Source organism: Nyctereutes procyonoides, unplaced genomic scaffold (assembly GCF_905146905.1).
Source record: "Nyctereutes procyonoides isolate TBG_1078 unplaced genomic scaffold, NYPRO_anot_genome, whole genome shotgun sequence".
NCBI lineage: Eukaryota > Metazoa > Chordata > Mammalia > Carnivora > Canidae > Nyctereutes > Nyctereutes procyonoides.
This window is the reverse complement of record NW_026575132.1, coordinates 599,160-618,236: the sequence shown is the minus strand read 5'-3', so window position 1 is coordinate 618,236 and position 19,077 is coordinate 599,160. Positions and strand designations below refer to the sequence as shown.

At 36.7% G+C, this 19,077-nt stretch overlaps 1 protein-coding gene across 8 annotated transcripts in view; it reads right to left on the bottom strand.

Annotated features, from left to right (window-relative positions):
* The window catches only part of PMS1 (PMS1 homolog 1, mismatch repair system component), a 109,047-nt gene that overhangs the window by 30,460 nt on the left and 59,510 nt on the right, over positions 1–19,077 (bottom strand). The gene's annotated exons all lie outside the window — the stretch shown is intronic.

The window sequence follows — 19,077 nt, the reverse complement described above, 5'->3', positions numbered from 1 at the left end:
ACTGAATAGTAATTATAGGAAGAACATAAAAAATCTGAACCTAGATAGGATTTCAGAACGTTCACTGTAAAGTAAAAGCAGATAGAGCAATAACCAGAGGCAACTGTGGATCAAGGGTAGGTCTTAAATGACACACTTGAATCAGAAGTAGTGAAGAAGATGCGTGTATAAACAAGTAGGTTTGTAGATTCAATGGCTAGAGGTTAAGAATGTTCCTTTATTTTTTTTTCCTTGTAATGTAGAAAAGTTATTTGTTGTGAGTGAAAGCACAGTGATTTAAATATCTGATTGTAAAGAAGGTGAGAGAGAGAGAGAGACTATGACTAGACCAGACTAAAGGATTCTGGCCAAATGAGCTCCTTTGACATGACCAGGAACCTACATAAGCAGTTTGAAGTACTAACAATATTATATATAAAAACAAAGAAAGGTGAAGTAAATGGATTCATGTTGTCCTCTAATTGGCATGCTGAAGGATAGAAGTGAAGGGAAACGGCCTTCTGGACATGGCAATTAGCACTGACTCTGCATGTTGAAGTGTATCATCTGTAAACCACTTTGTTTTTACAATCTTAAAGACGAACCTGCTTGGGAAAACAGATGCAATACAACAACTACTGAACAAGACAAACTACGTGATATTTAGTGTAACAGGAAAACCTTTTACCTATTCTCAGGGTTTTATTAATACTGGTCAAATAGGACTTATGATTTATGAGGAATTTACTTGGCACTACTATTCTAGAAACTACTATTAATTTTCACAACTATTTCACATAAGTTCTATTATCTCATTATAAAGAAAAAAACTGAAGCTCAGACAGATTGACCTACCCAGAGAAACTCAGTAGGTCAGGAAACCATGATTAAGAGCCCAACTTTTTTGGCTCCAAACTCACTATATTTTTACTCTGCTAACATCTCTCCCATCTCGAGTCAAAGACAGTAATAAGTCAAAACCAACACCAGACCCTAACTGGGAATTCTCAAAGACAAATGCATTTTCATGTATGGTTACCCTCCATGTCCATGTGATATACTCTCTACTCTCCAACTAACTTGAGGGTACTAATGCATTCTCAAACCAAAATTATTTTTAATCTATTCATTTAAAATAAAGATAAATATATTTCCTAGAACTATTTCCATAAAAATCTATTTTTTAACAAATAAAGGAAAGAAAACCAAAAAATAAAAATAAATAAAAAATAAAAAAATAAAAAAATAAAGATAAATAAATAATTGGGGTCCCCAAATCAAAGAAACTACACCAGAAAAACAGAAGTCTAAAAAGATTGGGAACTACTAACCTAGCATCCTAAAATCAAAATATTTTTGAGCGTAGTTGTCAGTACTAAACTTAATCTTATTGTACAGATTGTTATACCTAACAATTTCTAAATTTCCAATAATTTTCACTCATTAATATGCACATAAATACAGATGTGCAGTAATTAGGCCCAAAGTACACAGCAAAAATAGAATTAGGAAAACAATTTAGGTACTGTTGTTTGATCCTAAATTTCACCTTTTCACTATTATGTATTGCTTTCAAAGTGATCTGAATTAGAAAAAAATATATAAAGTACATGAAGAAATCAATGTATAAAAATAAATTATAAACAATGAAAAAATTGAGGTCTAGATTCAATGCATATATTTCTTCTTTTTTTCTTTTTAAGATTTATTTATTTGAAAGAGAGAGAGAGGATGAGCAGGAGGACAGGCAGAGGAGGAAGGAATCCCAAGCAGGCTCCACGCTGAGCGCGGAGCCCAAAGTGGGGCTCGATCTTACGACCCAAGGCAAAACCAAGAGCTGAACACTATTACAAAACACAGTGGAGGCACTGTAGTAGAAACCTCAGTCTATGTCACATGGTGACTGCCTGTGCAGTGAGATCTGAAAGGAGTCTGCCGCCCACAACTCCTAGGACAGGCAGTGCCGACAGGATGGAAGGGCACATGCAAAGGCATGGAAGCACAGAGAATATGCACTGCTGGCAATGAGGCTGGACAGACAGGAGCAGGATCAAGAATAACCGATCATATTGTAAGAAGTTTACAGTTTATCTTATATGCAATGCGGAGTCACTGGAGAAAAAGCTAATTGGGAAAATGCCTGATCAGATATGGATGCTAGAAAGAGATCTCGGATTTTAAGGACATTATGCTATGTGAAAGAGTCAGAGAAGACAAATACTGTGATATCATTCATATGTGGAATCTAAAGATAAACTTGTAAAAATGAGAGAATAAAATGATCGTTACTAGGGGATAGAAGATAGGGAGGCAGGACAGATATTGTTTTAAGGGTACACACTTGCAACGAGGAGAAAGGAAGTTCTGGAGAGCTAATGCACAATACAGTCAATATTAACAACAGTATTGTATAATAACCATCAAACTTCCTGAAACTAGAACCTAATTACCCCAACCACTAAAAAGAAATGGTAATTATAATAGAGATGCTAATTATTGCTACTATGGCAATATAAATGTATCAAATTAACATGCTATATGCCTTAAATTTACATAATGTTACATGTCAACTATATTTTTATATAAAAGATCTTTTATAAGAGTGAGTTAGTGAGAACTGAAACTAAAGCAATATGGATTTTTTAAAATGTGATTGCATTAAACCAGCGTAGAGATTCCCAACTTTTACCGAGGACATGCAAAACGGACGAAGTTCACGTTCACAAAACATCCCCTAGACACCGAGGACTGTGTGTAATTCCTGGCACACTCGCTCTAATGCTACCACTTCTTCCACTTACAAAGAGCCAAAATGAAATGCAAGTTAGTGAAAGCGACAATTACAGATTACTCCTTTAATTTTTTTAAGGTAAAACATTTGCAAGCTCTGGTACTTTACTAATATTAATACTGTGGCTGAAAGATACCTGGGTGGCGCAGTGGTTAAGTGTGAACTCTTGGTTTTGGCGTGGGCCATGATCTCTGGGTCCAGAGACCGAACCTCACGTTGGACTCTGTGCTCAGCACAGAAACGGCTTAAGACTCTCTCTCTCTGCCCCTTGCCTTCAAATAAAAAACCCACTGTGGCTTAGACTCACTGGACGAGGTAACAGAACCAAACATATTGCTAAGAGGGAACGAGCACAGGAATAAACTAAAGGATATGAAACAGACTTGATGTGACTTGGTAACTGTAAGTGGAGAGGAAGAAAAGAATCAGGAATGTGACTGAGTCCCTGGTATCAAGAACAGGGTCAGGTACCCAATGGGGCCACATAAACAATCTGTGGACAGAGTGAACAGTTACAGAATACATTTTTCTGGAAAACAGTAACCCTAGTAGAATTGAAAACTATCTATTTTTAAAAATTAAAACTGCTGGTTGTCACATCACTACATGGGCTAGGAATTATAGTCTTTGTCTACTCCTTTAAGAAATCCAAAGCAGCCTTTGTTTTTCTTTCATTTTTTAAAATATTATAGCTTGATATATAATTCATAAACCATACAGTTTGTCCATCCTAAGTGTACAAGCCAATAGTTTTTGGTATATTTACAGGGTTATGCAACCATCACAACTAATTTTAGAACAATTTTCTCATTCCAAAGAGAAACTCTGTACCCATTAGCAGTCACTCTCCATTCCCTGCCACCTTCATTCAAGACAACCACTAATTTACTTTATGTCTCTATAAGTTTGCCTACTTTAGGTTTTTCATATAAATGAAATCATACATTACATTCTTTTGTGAAAGGTTTCTTTCATCTAACGTAACATTTTCAAGGCTTATCCATGTTGTATTAGTATCTTATTCCTTTTTTAATGGTTAAGTAATATTCCATTTTATGGGTATACTTTTCAATTATGTTGTTTCCACTTTTCGGCTATTATGAATGATACTACTATGAACATTTATGCACAGGTTTTTGTGTGAAATACATTTCCATCTCTCTTGGGTATATTCCTGGAAGTGGAATTGCTGGGTAATATGGTAACTCTTTTTTGAGGAACTGTCAGCATATAATCTTTGCATTTTCTGTGTGTGTGTTTGCATGTATGTGTGTATGAGCGTAAAAAGACAAAGAAGTGATGGCTTCTGATATTACAGCTGTTATTTTAAGCCAGTTAGTAGCTGGTGTTTTAAGGAACAATATTCAAAATAAGAGAAAGTAGGTAAGGTTCTGATTAATCTGCAACTGTATGGAATGAAGTATCCCTGTTTCATACCTTCCATATCACAGGTACTTTAAACAACGAACAGTTGAATAGTAACAATTTATTCATGAAAAGTTTATCTCTTTACAGCTATGCTACATCTCTAATACATACATGTAAATATATTTAAAGTAGTCAAGAAAATATTTCAAGAAAACTAACGTTTTAAAATTCCAAAATTTCCTACACTGAATACAGATACAAAGCCTGTGATAGTTCTAATGTAAACATTTTAGATTAGAGTGTTGCCTCAGGTAACGCCTAAAGATATAAATCTTAGCTGCTGCAAAGATGTTATTTCACTGCCTGACCTCCTGGGTAGCTAGTGCACAGAAATATAAAAAGATCACTTGAAGAAATGGGTTATAAAAAAGCTGTCAAACATGAGAATCATTAAATGTGAAATTTCATTTTTAAATAAATACTGCTCGTGGTTCTAGAACATTATTTCACAGTAGGCAATTACTGCATCAGATTGAGGGACTAATTTAGGAGTATTTTCTAAATCAGCTGCAGTTGGGACAGCAATAAATGATTACAGAGGTCTGCCAACAAGTTAAATCCTTGCTATTGCTTAGGTAATTAAAGTTCATTTTCAAAAACAGAACCCATTATTAAAACAGTGGATTAAAATTTTTTAAAAAGTGGAAATTAAGGATCTTTATTTTAAGAAATTAATTTTTAAATACTGTATTTATTACTTCAGCAAATAGTTTCTAGATTGCTTTCTCCATCAATTCTATATTATTTTCTAAAACAGATATTTTCTTTCCACTTCCTAAAGTTTTGCATATATTTTGCCCCAAGTCTGAAAAGCTTAACATGTGCTAAAAATACACACACATACTCCCATATGTTTTCTATCTAGGTCACACAAAGTTGGAGCATCTGGATGTGCCAAGTAAGAATCTGACTCTAGTCAGTATGATGATAGTATGATGACAGTGCAAAAACACCTCAATAAAAAATATATTATTACATGCACATCAAGTAATTGATTGACATTAGCCAAATATATCTTGCCACTCTTCCTATTTCATTGACATATACTATTTGAAGGAAATGATTAGATGATAATACTCAGTATTAAATTAGTAAACCTCAATCGTGAAGGCAATTTGTGATAGCAGGAAAGAGGAGGTCGCACAAGATGATACACAATTAATTAAAAAGCGCAGTGCTACTAAGACTGCTTGAGCAAAGGTGACTCCTTCTAGAATATGTAATAAAAAAAGTATATATATTGGCCTAGAGTGCAATCAAACTTTCATACAAATTATACGCACAGATATACTAGTAAGTTCACATCTGAATTTCTTTAAAAAAGCTTTCACTACTTCCATTACAATATCATCATTACTATTGTTAAAAGAATATCACATTCTATTAACATCGTAAGCATTCATATGATTTGATTCTTGCTAAGCAGATTCAGACTTTTAAAAAGGATTCTATCTTGGTAAAATTTATTCAGCACAATTCTGAATTTAATATATCTTATCCCTACTTTTACTCAGCTCAAGTATCTCTTATTTTATATTCAATTTTTGAAATGGAGTATACAAAACTAGTTTTCCTGAAGATTATAAAGAAATTAGTAACAGTAATTTCACCAACGGGAAGGGAGGATTACAGGAGGTAGGCAGATAAGAGACAAAAATGAGAGTAATTTTTTCACTGTATCTTTTCATACTTTTTGGTTTTTGAACCCCGTAAAGGTAGGGTTTATTTTAAAACTTAAATAAAAACTTAAAAACATAAAGCTAATTTTTATCAAACTTTCAAAAGGAGATTGTAGATTACTCCTTGTGGTCTTTAAAACAAGTAAGATTATTTCCAAGATTGGATTAATCTTATCAGAAATGTTTTTCTTGCTAGACCCTCTTTCTCCATGCTTTGCAACTGTCTTGAGTACTGAACCAGCTACCTCTCTTATATAATCACTAAACATAATTTGGCCCATCCTCCAACTGCAATGAGAATTACCTTATTTTAGTTTCCTAAGTGTTCGTTCACAACCTCCTTAGGAGATTCCTCAGTATAACATGAAGCCGGCCCCTGTAAGCAGAAGGCAGGAAGAGACCCCAAAGACAGAGGTAGCCCGCCCCAGATTGGTAGGTAACGGTTTTAATAAGCAAGGAGACTCATGAGGCTGGTTCTGGGTGGCTGCAAGACATGTAGATCTATGCACCTACCCTCCCGAATTTAAAACGTCTGTATAAAGCCTTAACTGGGTTGTCTCATACAATGTCCATATGGTCTCAACAACACTTTACTCTCTCAAGGCTATGTCCTTGGAATAGCTCCCATTATGGGTATGGTAGGCAAGGCAGGCATTGGGGGAAGGTGGAACGGGAGGGGCCCACTGAGGAGCTACTGATTGTTCAGGGTCCAGCTCAAGGGTCAACAGGAGGTCATACACTCTTGATTACCTCCTCCAACAAGAAACTACTTATGTCCTTTGGCCACATGGCAAGAAGTCCACACTCCCATATAAGGTATACAAAAAGGTCCTTTAGAATCTAGACCCAAGCACCTATCCAGCCTCATTTTCTATTTTTAAATATTGGCTTTCTCTGACCTCTGAGGACTCTTTGATCTTGCACGGCTTTTGAATGCCTCTGCCCAACTAGTCTTTCTCAAAAACTAATTTCTAAGGCTTCCTCCACTGAAAATCCTTTTGAACCCAAGATGCATTTAATAACTGCCTCCAGAATATCCATACTTCTCAATATTGTTTACAGAAAACCCTTCAGGCTGGCCTTTCTGATAAGCTCTTTCATCTTAGAACCCTGAAGCAACCATTACTTCCACCCATACTTAACTTTACAGAAAAGGTTATGTGCAAATCAAGCTGCTACTGCTTTATAGCACTATCTCATTTTGGCTCTTCCTCTTTGTTTTCCCACTGAAGAAGATCACTTTACCTATTAATTTTGTTTTTCATGAGATTTTTCTTTTCCAAATTTGTTCATACTTCTAAATGAAGCTACCTCAACCATCTCTCCTGAAATGCAATTCCATCTTCCACATGGTTCTCTAGTTCTCTTTTCAGAGAAATAATGGGTAGAAAATCCAGACCGAAGATCAATCAATAAGCAAATAGAGGACTTGAACAACACTACAGATGGACAGGCATGTACAGAACAATCCACCCAACAGCAGCAGAATACATATTCTTTTCAAACTCATACAGATCCTTTTCCAGGATAGAACAAGTGTTAAGACAAAACAAGTCTTCAATTTAAGCAGACTGAAACATACCAAAGAATTTTTCTAACCACAGTGGAATGAAACTAGAAATCAGTATGAAGAGAAGTGGAAAAAATTCACAGTATGGAGAAATTAAATAACACACTCTTGAACAACGCTGAGACATTGTTTTTGTCTTGAAACAAAAAGAATATTAGAAAATACCTGAAATAAACAAAAACACAACATACCAAAACTTACAGGATACAGTATAAGCAGTACAGTTTATCCATAACAATAATGCCTACATTTAAAAAGATGTCAAATAAACAACCTAACATATACCTCAAAGGGCTAGAAAAACAACAAACTAAGGCTAAAGCTAGCAGAAGGAAGGAAATAAAGATTAGAGCAGAGCAAAATAAAACAGAAAACATAAAAACAACAGGAAAAAAAATAACCTAAGACTTGGTTTTTTGAAGAGAAACAAAATTGGCAAATTTTTGGCTAGAATAAGAAAAAAAAGACCCAAATTAAATTAGAAATGATGTGATATTTCAACTAATACCACAGGGGGGGAAAAAAAATCATGAGAGACTATATAAACAATTACAAGCCAACAAACAGGATAACTGAGAGGGCTCAACTCCTAGAAACATATAACCTATCAAACCTCTATCATGAAGAAAGAGTAAGTCTGAACAGATTGTTACAACTAGTATAGAGATTGAATCAATAATCAAAAACCTTTCAACTAAGAAAGCCTAGGACCAGATGGCTTCACTGGGGAATTCTACTAAACATTTAATTAAGACTTAACACAAATCCTTCCCCAACTCTTCCAAAAAAACTGAAAGAAGAAATGCTTCAAAACTCATTTTACGATTCCAGCATTACCCTGATACCAAAGCTAGACAAGAACACTGTGAAGAAAGAAAAGTACAGGCCAATATCCCTGATGAATACAGATACAAAAACCCTCAACAGAACACTAGAGACTGAATCCAACAACTATTAAACAAATCACACACTAATGGGATTCATCTCTAGGGTGCAAGGGCAGTTCAACATATGGATTTCAATTAAGGGAATATACTATATTAACAAAATAAAGGATAAAAATCACATGATTGTCTCAAAAGGTGCAGAAAAAGCATTTGACAGAATTCAACACTTTTCATGATTAAAAACAATAAAGGAATAGAAGGAAAGTAACACCACATAATAAAAGTCATCTATTAAAACTCCATTATAACCATCATGCTCAACTGAAAAGCATTTTCTTTAAGATCAAGAGTAAGACATGGACACCTATTCTTGCCACTTCCATTCATCACAAAACTGAAAGTTCTAGCTAAAGGAATTAGGCAAGAGAAAGAAATAAAAGGTATCCAAATCAGAAAGGAAGATGCAAAATTGTCCCTGTTTGCAGATGACATGATGCTATAAATGAGGAAAACCCTGAGGACTCCATCCAAAAACTGTTAGAGCTTAGAAATTCAGTAAGGTTGTAGGATACAAAAATCAACATACAAGGGGATCTGTGGGTGGCTCAACAGTTTAGCACCTGCCTTCAGCCCAGGGGGTGACCCCTAGGGTCCTGGGATAGAGTCCCACATCAGTCTCCCTGCATGGAGCCTGCTTCTCCCTCTGCCTGTGTCTCTGCCTCTCATGAATAAATAAGTAAGATCTTTTAAAAAAAAAAAATCAACATACAAAAAACAGCTGTGTCTATACACTAACAATGAGCTGAGAAAAACAATTAGAAAAACAATTCCATTTACAGGAACACCAAAAAATAAAATAAAATAAAATACTTGGCAATAAATTTAAAGAGGTGAAAGACTGGTACATTGAAAACTACAAAACACTGATGAAAGAAATTAAAGATGACAAATGGGAAGGCATCCTATGTTTATGGATCAGAAGATTTAATATTAAAAAAAGGAGATTTAATATTGTTAAGATGTTCATACTACCCAAAGCAATCTACAAATTCAATATAATTCCTACCAAAAATCATAATGACATTCTTTACAGAAAGAAAAACACATTAAAATTCATGGAGCCACAAAAGAGCCAAATCAATCCAGAGATAAAGAACAAAACTGGTTTTCAAAATATATTACAAAGCTACAGTAAGCAAATAGTATGGTATTGGCATAAAGACAAACACAAAGGATAATGGAAAAGACTAGAGAGTACAGAAATAAATCCACACATATATGGTCAACTAATGTCTGACAAGGGCATCAAGAATACACAATGGGTAAAGGAGAGCCTCTTTAATAAGTGTTGGGAAAACAATATCCATATACAAAAGAATGAAACTGGACCCTTACCTTACATCATACACAGAAATCAATTTAAAATGGATGAAAGATTTATATATAAGATCTAAAGCTGTAAAACTCCTAAAAGAGAAGATGGGAGAAAAGCGTCATTGACACCAATCTTGGCAATTTCTTTGATAACACACCAAAATTTTTGCACAAGCAACATAAGAAAAACAGACAAGAGGGACTACATCAGCACTAAAAATCCTTCCTCACAGCTAAGGAAGCTATCTCAACAGATGAAAAGGCAATGAATGAAATGGTAGAAAATATGTGCAAACCATGTATCTAATGATCCATTGCAAAGTATATAAGGCATTCCTACAACTCAGTATGTATGTATGTAAGTATGTATTTATTTAAAGATTTTATTTATTCATGAGAGACACGCACACACAGAGACAGAGAGAGAGACACAGGCAGAGGGAGAAGCAGGCTCCATGCAGGGAATCCAATGCGGGACTCGATCCTGGAACCCTGGGAATCACAACCTGAGCCAAAGGAAGACGCTTAACTGCTGAGTCACCCAGGTGTCCCAACAACTCAGTATTTAAAACACTAATAAGAAAACTAAAAAATGGCTAAGAACTTGACAGACATTTCTCCAAAGAAGAAAATACAAATGGCCAACAGATATATGAAAAATTGCTCAATCTCACTAATCATCAGGTGAATGCATATCAAAACCACACTGAGAATACCACCTAACACTTGTAAGAATGGCTATTATAAAAAAAAAAAAAGACAAACATTGGGAAAGATGTAGAGAAATTGGAACCTTTGTATACTATTTATGGGAATCCAAATATTATGGAAATAGTATGAATGTACCTCAAAATATTAAAAATAGAACTACCATATGATCTAGCAATCCACTCTCATGCCAGAGTATTTATTCAAAGGAGATGAAAGCAAGGTCTGAAAGATATTAATATTAGCACTCTCAGGTTCGCTGCAGCACTATAGCCAAGATGTGGGAACAACTTAAATGTCCACTGATAGATCAATGGTTAAAGAAAATACAGTATATACATCTGATAGAATATGATTCAGCCTTAAAAAAGAAGGAAATTCTACAATGTATGAGCAACATGGATAAATCTTGAAGATACTATGCTGGTTGAAATAAGCCAGTCACAGAAAGACAAATAGTACAGGAGTCCATTTATATGAGGTACTTAAAACAGTTAAATTCATAGAATCAAGAATTGTAATGGTAGTTATGGGGGGGCGCTGGCGAGGAGGAAATAAGAAGGTACTACTGAATGGGCATCAAATTTCAGCTAAGAACAATTTAAGAAGTTCTTTCTAGAGATCTGCTGTACAACACTGTACCTCTAGTCAACAATACTGCATTGTACACCCAAAACATTAAGAGGGCAGCTCTCAGGTTAAGTGTTCTTAACAAAATAATGTTAAGAAAGAAAAGAAAGAAAGAAAAGAAAGACAGAAGAAAGAAAGAAAGAAAGAAGAAAGAAAGAAAGAAAGAAAGAAAGAAAGAAAGAAAGAAAGAAAGAAAGAAAGAAAGAAAGAGAGAGAGAAAGGGAGGAAGGAAGGAAGGAAGGAAGGAAGGAAAGAAGGAAGGAAGACAGACCAAATCTACAGATTCTGAGCTTCCAACACTCCCATCAGCTGGCTTCCTGGTACTTCCTGATGGTCTTTCTCTTCCCATGGATCCTATTATATTAGGATAAATGTCCCAATAATAATATTTTTCTAATTTTGTGCCTCCTTTTAGAAAACAAGCAGTAAGTCTTAAGGCTTACAAGTAATAACCAGCCTAAAAATGATTAGCTTTTCTTTCTTCATTGACTGGTTAACAAAACCTCTGTGGATGAGGTAACGATAACTTCACTTTAAAACTTCAATTCTGGTTCAATTATATTAGTTTTTTTTTTTAGAGTGAAATCAAAATTATGTCAGAGTATTACACATGAAGGTAAATACATGTTAAAAGTGAAAGTCAGATACACTCATCCAGGGATAAAAAAGGGATGTTGTCTTACCATTTTCCTAACAGCCTGTAAATTAATCAGATATCCTCAAATCTTTTCTTTTTTTTTTTTTTAAAGATTTTATTTATTTATTCAGAGAGAGAGAGAGACAGAGACATAGGCAGAGGGAGAAGCGGGCTCCATGCAGGGAGCCCAACATGTGTCTCAATCACAGGTCTCCAGGATCATGCTCTGGGCTGAAGGCGGCGCTAAACCGCTGAGCCACCGGGGCTGCCCCCTCAAATCTTTTCTATTCATTTTCCACGCAGTCAACCAGTTTCATTGATTCTTCCTCATAGGATCTATCACAGACACACTCTGCTTCCTATGTCCAATGTATTTATCCTAATTCAGTGCCTGGACTTTTGTTACAGCTTAAAAGCTCTCCTAGAATTCTTCTGTGCACACTACTCCCAAACTAATTGTTAGTTTACTTGATCAAGTCACTTCTCTACTCTCAATTTTCTTTCTTTCTTTTTTTTTTAAAAGAATATTTATTTGAGAGAGAGAAAGAGAGAGCAAGCAAGAGAGCACAAGCAGGGGGAGGAGCAGAGCAAGAAGGAGAGGCACGTTCCCTGCCATGCAGGGAGCCCCAGTTGGGCTCCATACGGGGCTCCATCCCAGAATCATGACCTGAGTCAAAGGCAGATGCTTAACTGACTGAGCCACCCAGGAACCCCTCTACTTCTAATTTTCTATGAAAAAAGGAAAACAAAAATGATTCAGCTTAGCATTCGAGACCCTTTATAATCTAATCTCAAATTATTTTTCACTATCTTCCTCTACTCCTGATTCACCTAAATTGACTTAAGCCTCTAGCTGTGCTCTGCACTTACCTACTCCTTCCTACCTTCTATGTTCACACTATTTCTCTACCTAGAATGATCCTGATCTATTTATCCACATTAACAAATTCTATAATCTATTAGCAAATACTGTAATAGAATACCCCTATGACTCACCCACAGTGGGGGGCGGGGGGGGGCGCCTGGGTGAGATCACTTTTACAGGTTGTGTTTACTCCACTGAATAAGTAACACTCACCTTTGCCTAGTGACCAAAGTCAGCCCTCCCTCTTCTGAGCTTTCTAGGAGTACCCAGAAGGAAAAGGAAGCGTCTCGGGTCTAAGAGCTGATACTTGTTATCTTGCCACCCCTGTTCCAGTTGCTGTCTTTAATCTTTAGTGACCACATCTGCCAATATCTTAAGTGCTTAAATACCTATTATTCACAACCCAAAATGCACTAGTACTACCGATGTGATAGAGCTCTCCTTTCTTCCATGTTCTGAACCCTTGATTACACTCATGTACCAAAAATTTTTTGAGCACCTATAGGAAAGACTACTGTAGGCTCCAGGAATACAGACGTGAAACAATAGTACAACACCTTTCCCCTCATGGAAATTGTATTCTAGAGACAGTAAATCCAGATTAAGTACATCATATAGCATATCAGATGGTGATGAGTTTTAATAAGAAAAATAGAGCAGGAAAATGGGGAGACAGCAAAAGAAATGGTTGCAATTTTAGGGTGACTAAAGAAAACCTGAGAACTTATAAAAGATGAGATTAAGCTTGATACACAGAAAAATGTTCCAGGCAAAGAAACTATAAATATAAAGGTCCTGAGTTGACAGTATGACTGCCAAGGTCAAGGAACAACAAGGAGGCTAGTTCAGCTGAAGCAAAGTGAGTAAGAGGAAAGAAATAAATGAGATCAGACATCAGTGATGGGTCAGATCATCTACAACAGGGGTAAGCAAACTACAGTCCAAAGGGCTGAATCCAGCCTACTGTCTTAAATTTTTTTTTGAAGTTTTACTGTCTATGGCTGCTTTCATGTGACAATAGCATAACTGAATAGGTGTAAAAGACTGTATAGCCCACCAACTCCAAAATATTTACTATATGGCTCTTTATAAAAAAATAAGTTGGGATCCCTGGGTGGCACAGCGGTTTAGCGCCTGCCTTTGGCCCAGGGCGCAATCCTGGAGTCCCGGGATCGAGACCCGCATCGGGCTCCCTGCATGGAGCCTGCTTCTCCCTCTGCCTGTGTCTCTGCCTCTCTCTCTCTGTGTGACTATCATAAATAAATAAAAATTAAAAAAAAATAAGCTTACTGACCCTGATATAGAATTCATAGGCCATTTATAAAGGCTTTGATGTTACCCAGATGGAAACTCACTAAAGAGGAGTTGCATGATCTGACTTACATTTTTACAAGATCACTCTAGCTGTTGGGCTGGAAATAGACTAAAGACAAGGAAGGAAATGGGGAGATCCAATTAGGATACTATTACAAAAACCCAAATGAGAGATGATAGACCACAGTGGTAGTCATAGACATAGTGGAATCTAGTCAGATTTTACATATATTTAGAAGTAGATCTACAGAATTTACTCTTGAATCAAAGTGATAGAGAATCAGTAATCAAGGAGAATCCTAAGGCTTCGGTTTATTAACTGAAAAAACAGAGTTCTCATGTATTGATGGGAAGGGATGTGGAAAAAGTAATTCCAGGAGAGGAGATATAGAGCTCAGTTTTTGACATGTTAAATATAAGGAGTCTATTATTACTAAAATACGCAGAGGCGTTCTGGGTGGTGATCTGAGTTTGGAGTTCAGGGGAGAGTTTTAGAAAGGAGATAAAAATTTAGGAGTCGGGGGATCCCTGGGTGGCTCAGTGGTTTCGCGCCCGCCTTTGGCCCAGGGCGCGATCCTGGAGTCCCGGGATCGAGTCCCACGTCGGGCTCCCAGCATGGAGCCTGCTTCTCCCTCTGCCTGTGTCTCTGCCTCTCTCTCTCTCTCTCTCTCTCCATGTCTATCATAAATAAATAAAAATAAATCTTTAAAAAAAACTTAGGAGTCATCAATATATAAATGATATCTAAAGTAAGTAAACTGAATAGACTAAGAAAATGAAAATATATATATATATTTGCTTGCTGTCTTCAGTCTGTATTAAAAAAAAAGTAAATTCCAGGACACCATAAATTTATAAATTAGGATATGAACTAGAGGACTGATAACAGTTAGTAGAAAGAGAAACAGAAATAGGAAAAAAATCAAGGTGTGTAGACATAGAAGCCAAGGGAAGAAGTGTTTCAAGTATGGAAAATCAACTGTGGCAAATGCTAAGTAAGATAAGGACTGAGAAGTGACCACTGGATTTAGCAATGTGGAGGTCAATGGTGACCGCGACAACAGCAGTTTTGAGAGAGTGGTAGAGAAAGCCTGAGAGAAAGTATGTTCAAGAGGGAATGGGAGGACAGTAACTGGACACAATGAATAAAGACAACTATTTCAACAAGTACTGCCCAAGTGAAGGAATTGGCTTTTCCTAGGAACATGGGAAGTATATCCAAAGTGATGGAAGGGAAGGCTTAATGTATGGGCACAAATGCAGATAGGTGGGTGGATTGTGGTAGTTCTCTTTTGATTGCCTCAATTTTTTCACTAAAATAGGATGCAAGATCAGATGACAGTGAAGACAGAGGAAAAGGTGTGGGCTGTCTGAGGAGAGAAGAGATCAAAGAGCCATTGGGAACCTCACCATTCAATGGACCAGCAGCAACCACATCACTCGGAGACTTGTTAGAAATGTAGAATTTCAGGCTCCCTCTAACCTACTAAATAAGAATCTTCATATTAACAAGATCCCAGGTGATCTGCATGCACAGTACATTCTGAAGTAGGTGACTAGTAAAGAAAATGCAGTGGAGAAACACAGTATGACTACCAGGCAGCACTGAGAGTAGTGATCATGAATTTATAGTGACACTACTCAGGATGAATGTGTTTTCTTCCAGCACACTCAGCTTGGTTCAGGCACCAAGAAGACAAAAAGATGGCTTTAACCAGGATTTGGTTAGTCAAACATGTACAGTTCAGTGAGAGAAAAACAATTGATAATTATCACCCTTATAATTTAAGAAGAGAACTGTGAACATCACAGATAAGAAACAGGTAAAAGACAGATCAATAGATCAAAGGTCCAGTAGAGTCTGAACTGTTGGAAGGGAGTAAACTATAGAGACAGAGGGTGAGGATCAGAGAGTGAAATACTTAACACTGGAATTATGGAGGAAGTACAATTTTTGGCAATGACAAGATCTATGGTATAGCCACTGGAATTAATGGCTGAGGTAGGTAGAGGAAAAAAAAATCACTGGAGAAAAGATGAAAGACTTGAGAAACTAGGAAGGACTATGTGGATACTGAAATCACCAGAGTAATAGTGAGCTAAGAGTCTAAAGGTCTGAAATTTAAATCTGAATGAGATTTTGGGTTGCAGAGGAAAAGGAGTGGTCTAGAAGCTAGAATGAGGCACGATGGGGTGATGAACAGATGACAAAAATCAGTCACCACTTGAAAGGGCTGCAGAAGATAGAGTGTTCTCAGAGAAAACCAGACTTCAGAGCAAGAAGATCAAAGAAAAGGCTAAGAAAATAGGGATTTTACTCATGACTAATCATGAAATGGGGCATTTCAGAACATGGGGATATGTGAGAGACAGAGTTAGAGAAAACAATGATTTGTAGACAAAGACAGACCAGGGAGGTAATGGATGAGTTGTGAAGACTCAGGCTTCTTGAGATGATTGACAAACACGAGAAAAAAAAAAAAAAAACATGATGAGATTAGGGCTGGTAGTCCCAAAGCACTTTGCAATCACAAGACTCAGACTTTCAGGGGAAAGGCTAGAGGGGTCTTGCCAGGATTGAGAGTTCTGGGAATCCCATCTGACACCAGAAAAAAAAAAAAAAAGCATGGAGGAGAGAGGGATAGTCTTGTTCTCAGAGCAAAGATTCCCTAATGGTAAATACCAATGGACATCTATATGCCATTGCTCTGAGCTTTCATCTGACTCTTAATCAATAAAAACCTAAGGAGAAGTTTTACCTTCTACATATTAGATACTTTCCTTCACTCATAGGGATTTTTTTCAGAGATTTTGCTGAACGTCTCCTGCCTTCCCACCTATATTTAGTACAGAATTAAACTGCAACTATAAAGAGGATATAAGTTTATTTCCATGAAGCTCTTAGGCCTTAGGCAGGTTCTCTAAACATTTTGTAACAGGTAAAGCAATGTTTTACCTGTCCAGAGCAAGAGAGGACTTTGGTTTATGGGGGTGAAATGTATTTCCACACACTGATCTATCCCAGCATCAGCCTCAGTCCAGCCTCCTCCAGCCAAGACACTTGTTAAACATCCACACAAAGATACAGATCAAAACACATCCACTGATGGATGAACAGTATTCCTTGACTATTCTAGCCTGAAGTAATCAGTCCCTTCTCTTACTTTTCATAATACTTATCAATATCATTTAATTATTTAAAAAGTTCTCATTATTCTTTTCATTTATTTAAATGTTCACATACTTTCATATCTTCTTCACTTATATCATTTCACAGCTTATACGTAAGCTCCCCTCCCATAATTATTCCATAGGCCATCATGTAATTACTCCATAGCACCTACTCCAAGCTCTGCATCTAGTATTTGTGGAAAAGCTATATAGCAAAGGAGAATGAATGTTGCAGAAAGTCTAAGAGATTTGAACTTTAGCTCATCTTATGCTACATTAAACATTTAAGTTATTGGGCAATCCACTCAAATTCCTGGGGTCACATGAAGATAAAATGGAAAGGACCGAAATAAAAATACTCTACTTGCTAAAAGGTCTGGAACAGAATAAAAAAAGTTTTCAGTGGTCTCTTCCAGATGTGAAGATCTAGGAATCTAGGAGATATAAATTCTTATTATTTTGTGATTTGAAATATGAATCACTTCTTTAGAACTTCTAAGTGACAGAAATGTGAAACTTCAATTCTGTAAGAAAGTAATGGAAATGCTCAAGATATATGTAGACATCCTGAAAAAATCAAAGATTTAAAAAGAAATCAAAGATTTTTAAGGGCACCTGGCTAGCTCAGTCAGTAGATATGACTCTTCATCTTGGGGTTTAAGCCCCATATTATGTGTACAGATAATTTTAAAAATAAAATCTTGAGAGGGTGGGGCAAGATGGGAGAGGTGGGCAAGATGGTGGAAGAGTAGAGGTCCTCAACTCACCTCGTCCCCCCAACTTACCTGGATAACTTTCAACCACCCTGAACACCTATGAATTCGATCTGAGATTTAAAGAGAGAACAGCCAGACGCTGTAGAGAGAAGGGGTGGTCAATGGTGGGGCTTTCTACAAGTATTGCTGGTTTATATAAACTTGGGAATGAGCATCTTCTAGCATACAGAACTTAATACACTCAGAACCAAGACAATCAGCCTCTAGGATCCCTCAGGTAGACTACATTCTCCCTCCATACAGCTTCTTCACCACCACCATTTCACATTCCGCCCTCCCCTTTCTTTTTCTTCCTCCTCTTTACTAAGTGTTTTTTCTCTTCCTTTTTTTTTTCTTTCTTTGGGCTTTTTGGTCTTCTATTTTTTACTGCTTTGTTTTAATTTTTTTTTCACTTTAGTGGTCCTTTGGTTTTATTTTGTTCTAATCTTTTCTGGCCTCCGACCTCGTCAGAATCATCTAGGGTGAAATTTACTTTGGTTGTGGTTGAAATTTGCGACTTAGCCTGCTCATACAGCCACTATGCACTGAACAAAATGAGCAGAAGGAAGAACTCACCAGAAAAAGAATCAGAAACTACTCTCTGCCACAGAGTTACAAAATATGGATTACAATTTGATGTCAGAAAGCTTTAGAAGCTACTGAAATTCTAAAGCTACTGGTGGCTCTGGAAAAAAGCATAAAGGACTCTAGAGACTTTGTCACTGCAGATTTAGATTTAATCAGGCCGAAATTAAAAATAAATGAGATGCAATCCAAACTGGAGTTCCTAACGATGAGGGTTAATGAGGTGGAAGAAAGAGAGCAACACAGAAGACAAGTTGATGGCAAGGAAGGAAGCTGAGTAAAAAAGAAAAAAACAATTAAGAGATCATCTGGAAAGGTTAAAGGAAATAAATGACAGGCTCAGAAGGAAGAATCTACGTATAATTGGGGTTCCACAAAATGCCAAGAGAACAGAGGGCCAGAAAGCATATTAGAACAAATCATAGCTGAGAACTTAACTTCCCTAATCTGGGGGAGGGAAAGAGACACTCAGATCCAGGAGATAGAGAGGTCTCCTCCCCAAATGAGTAAGAACCCTTCAACACCTCGACATTTAATAGTGAAACTTGAAAATTCCTAGATAAAGAGAACATCCTTAAAGCAACAAGAGACAAGAGATTCTTAACTTATATGGGGAGAAATATCAGATTAACAGCGGACCTCTCCACAGAGACCTGGCAGGCCAGAAAGGGCTGGCAGGATATATTCAGGGTCCTAAATGAGAA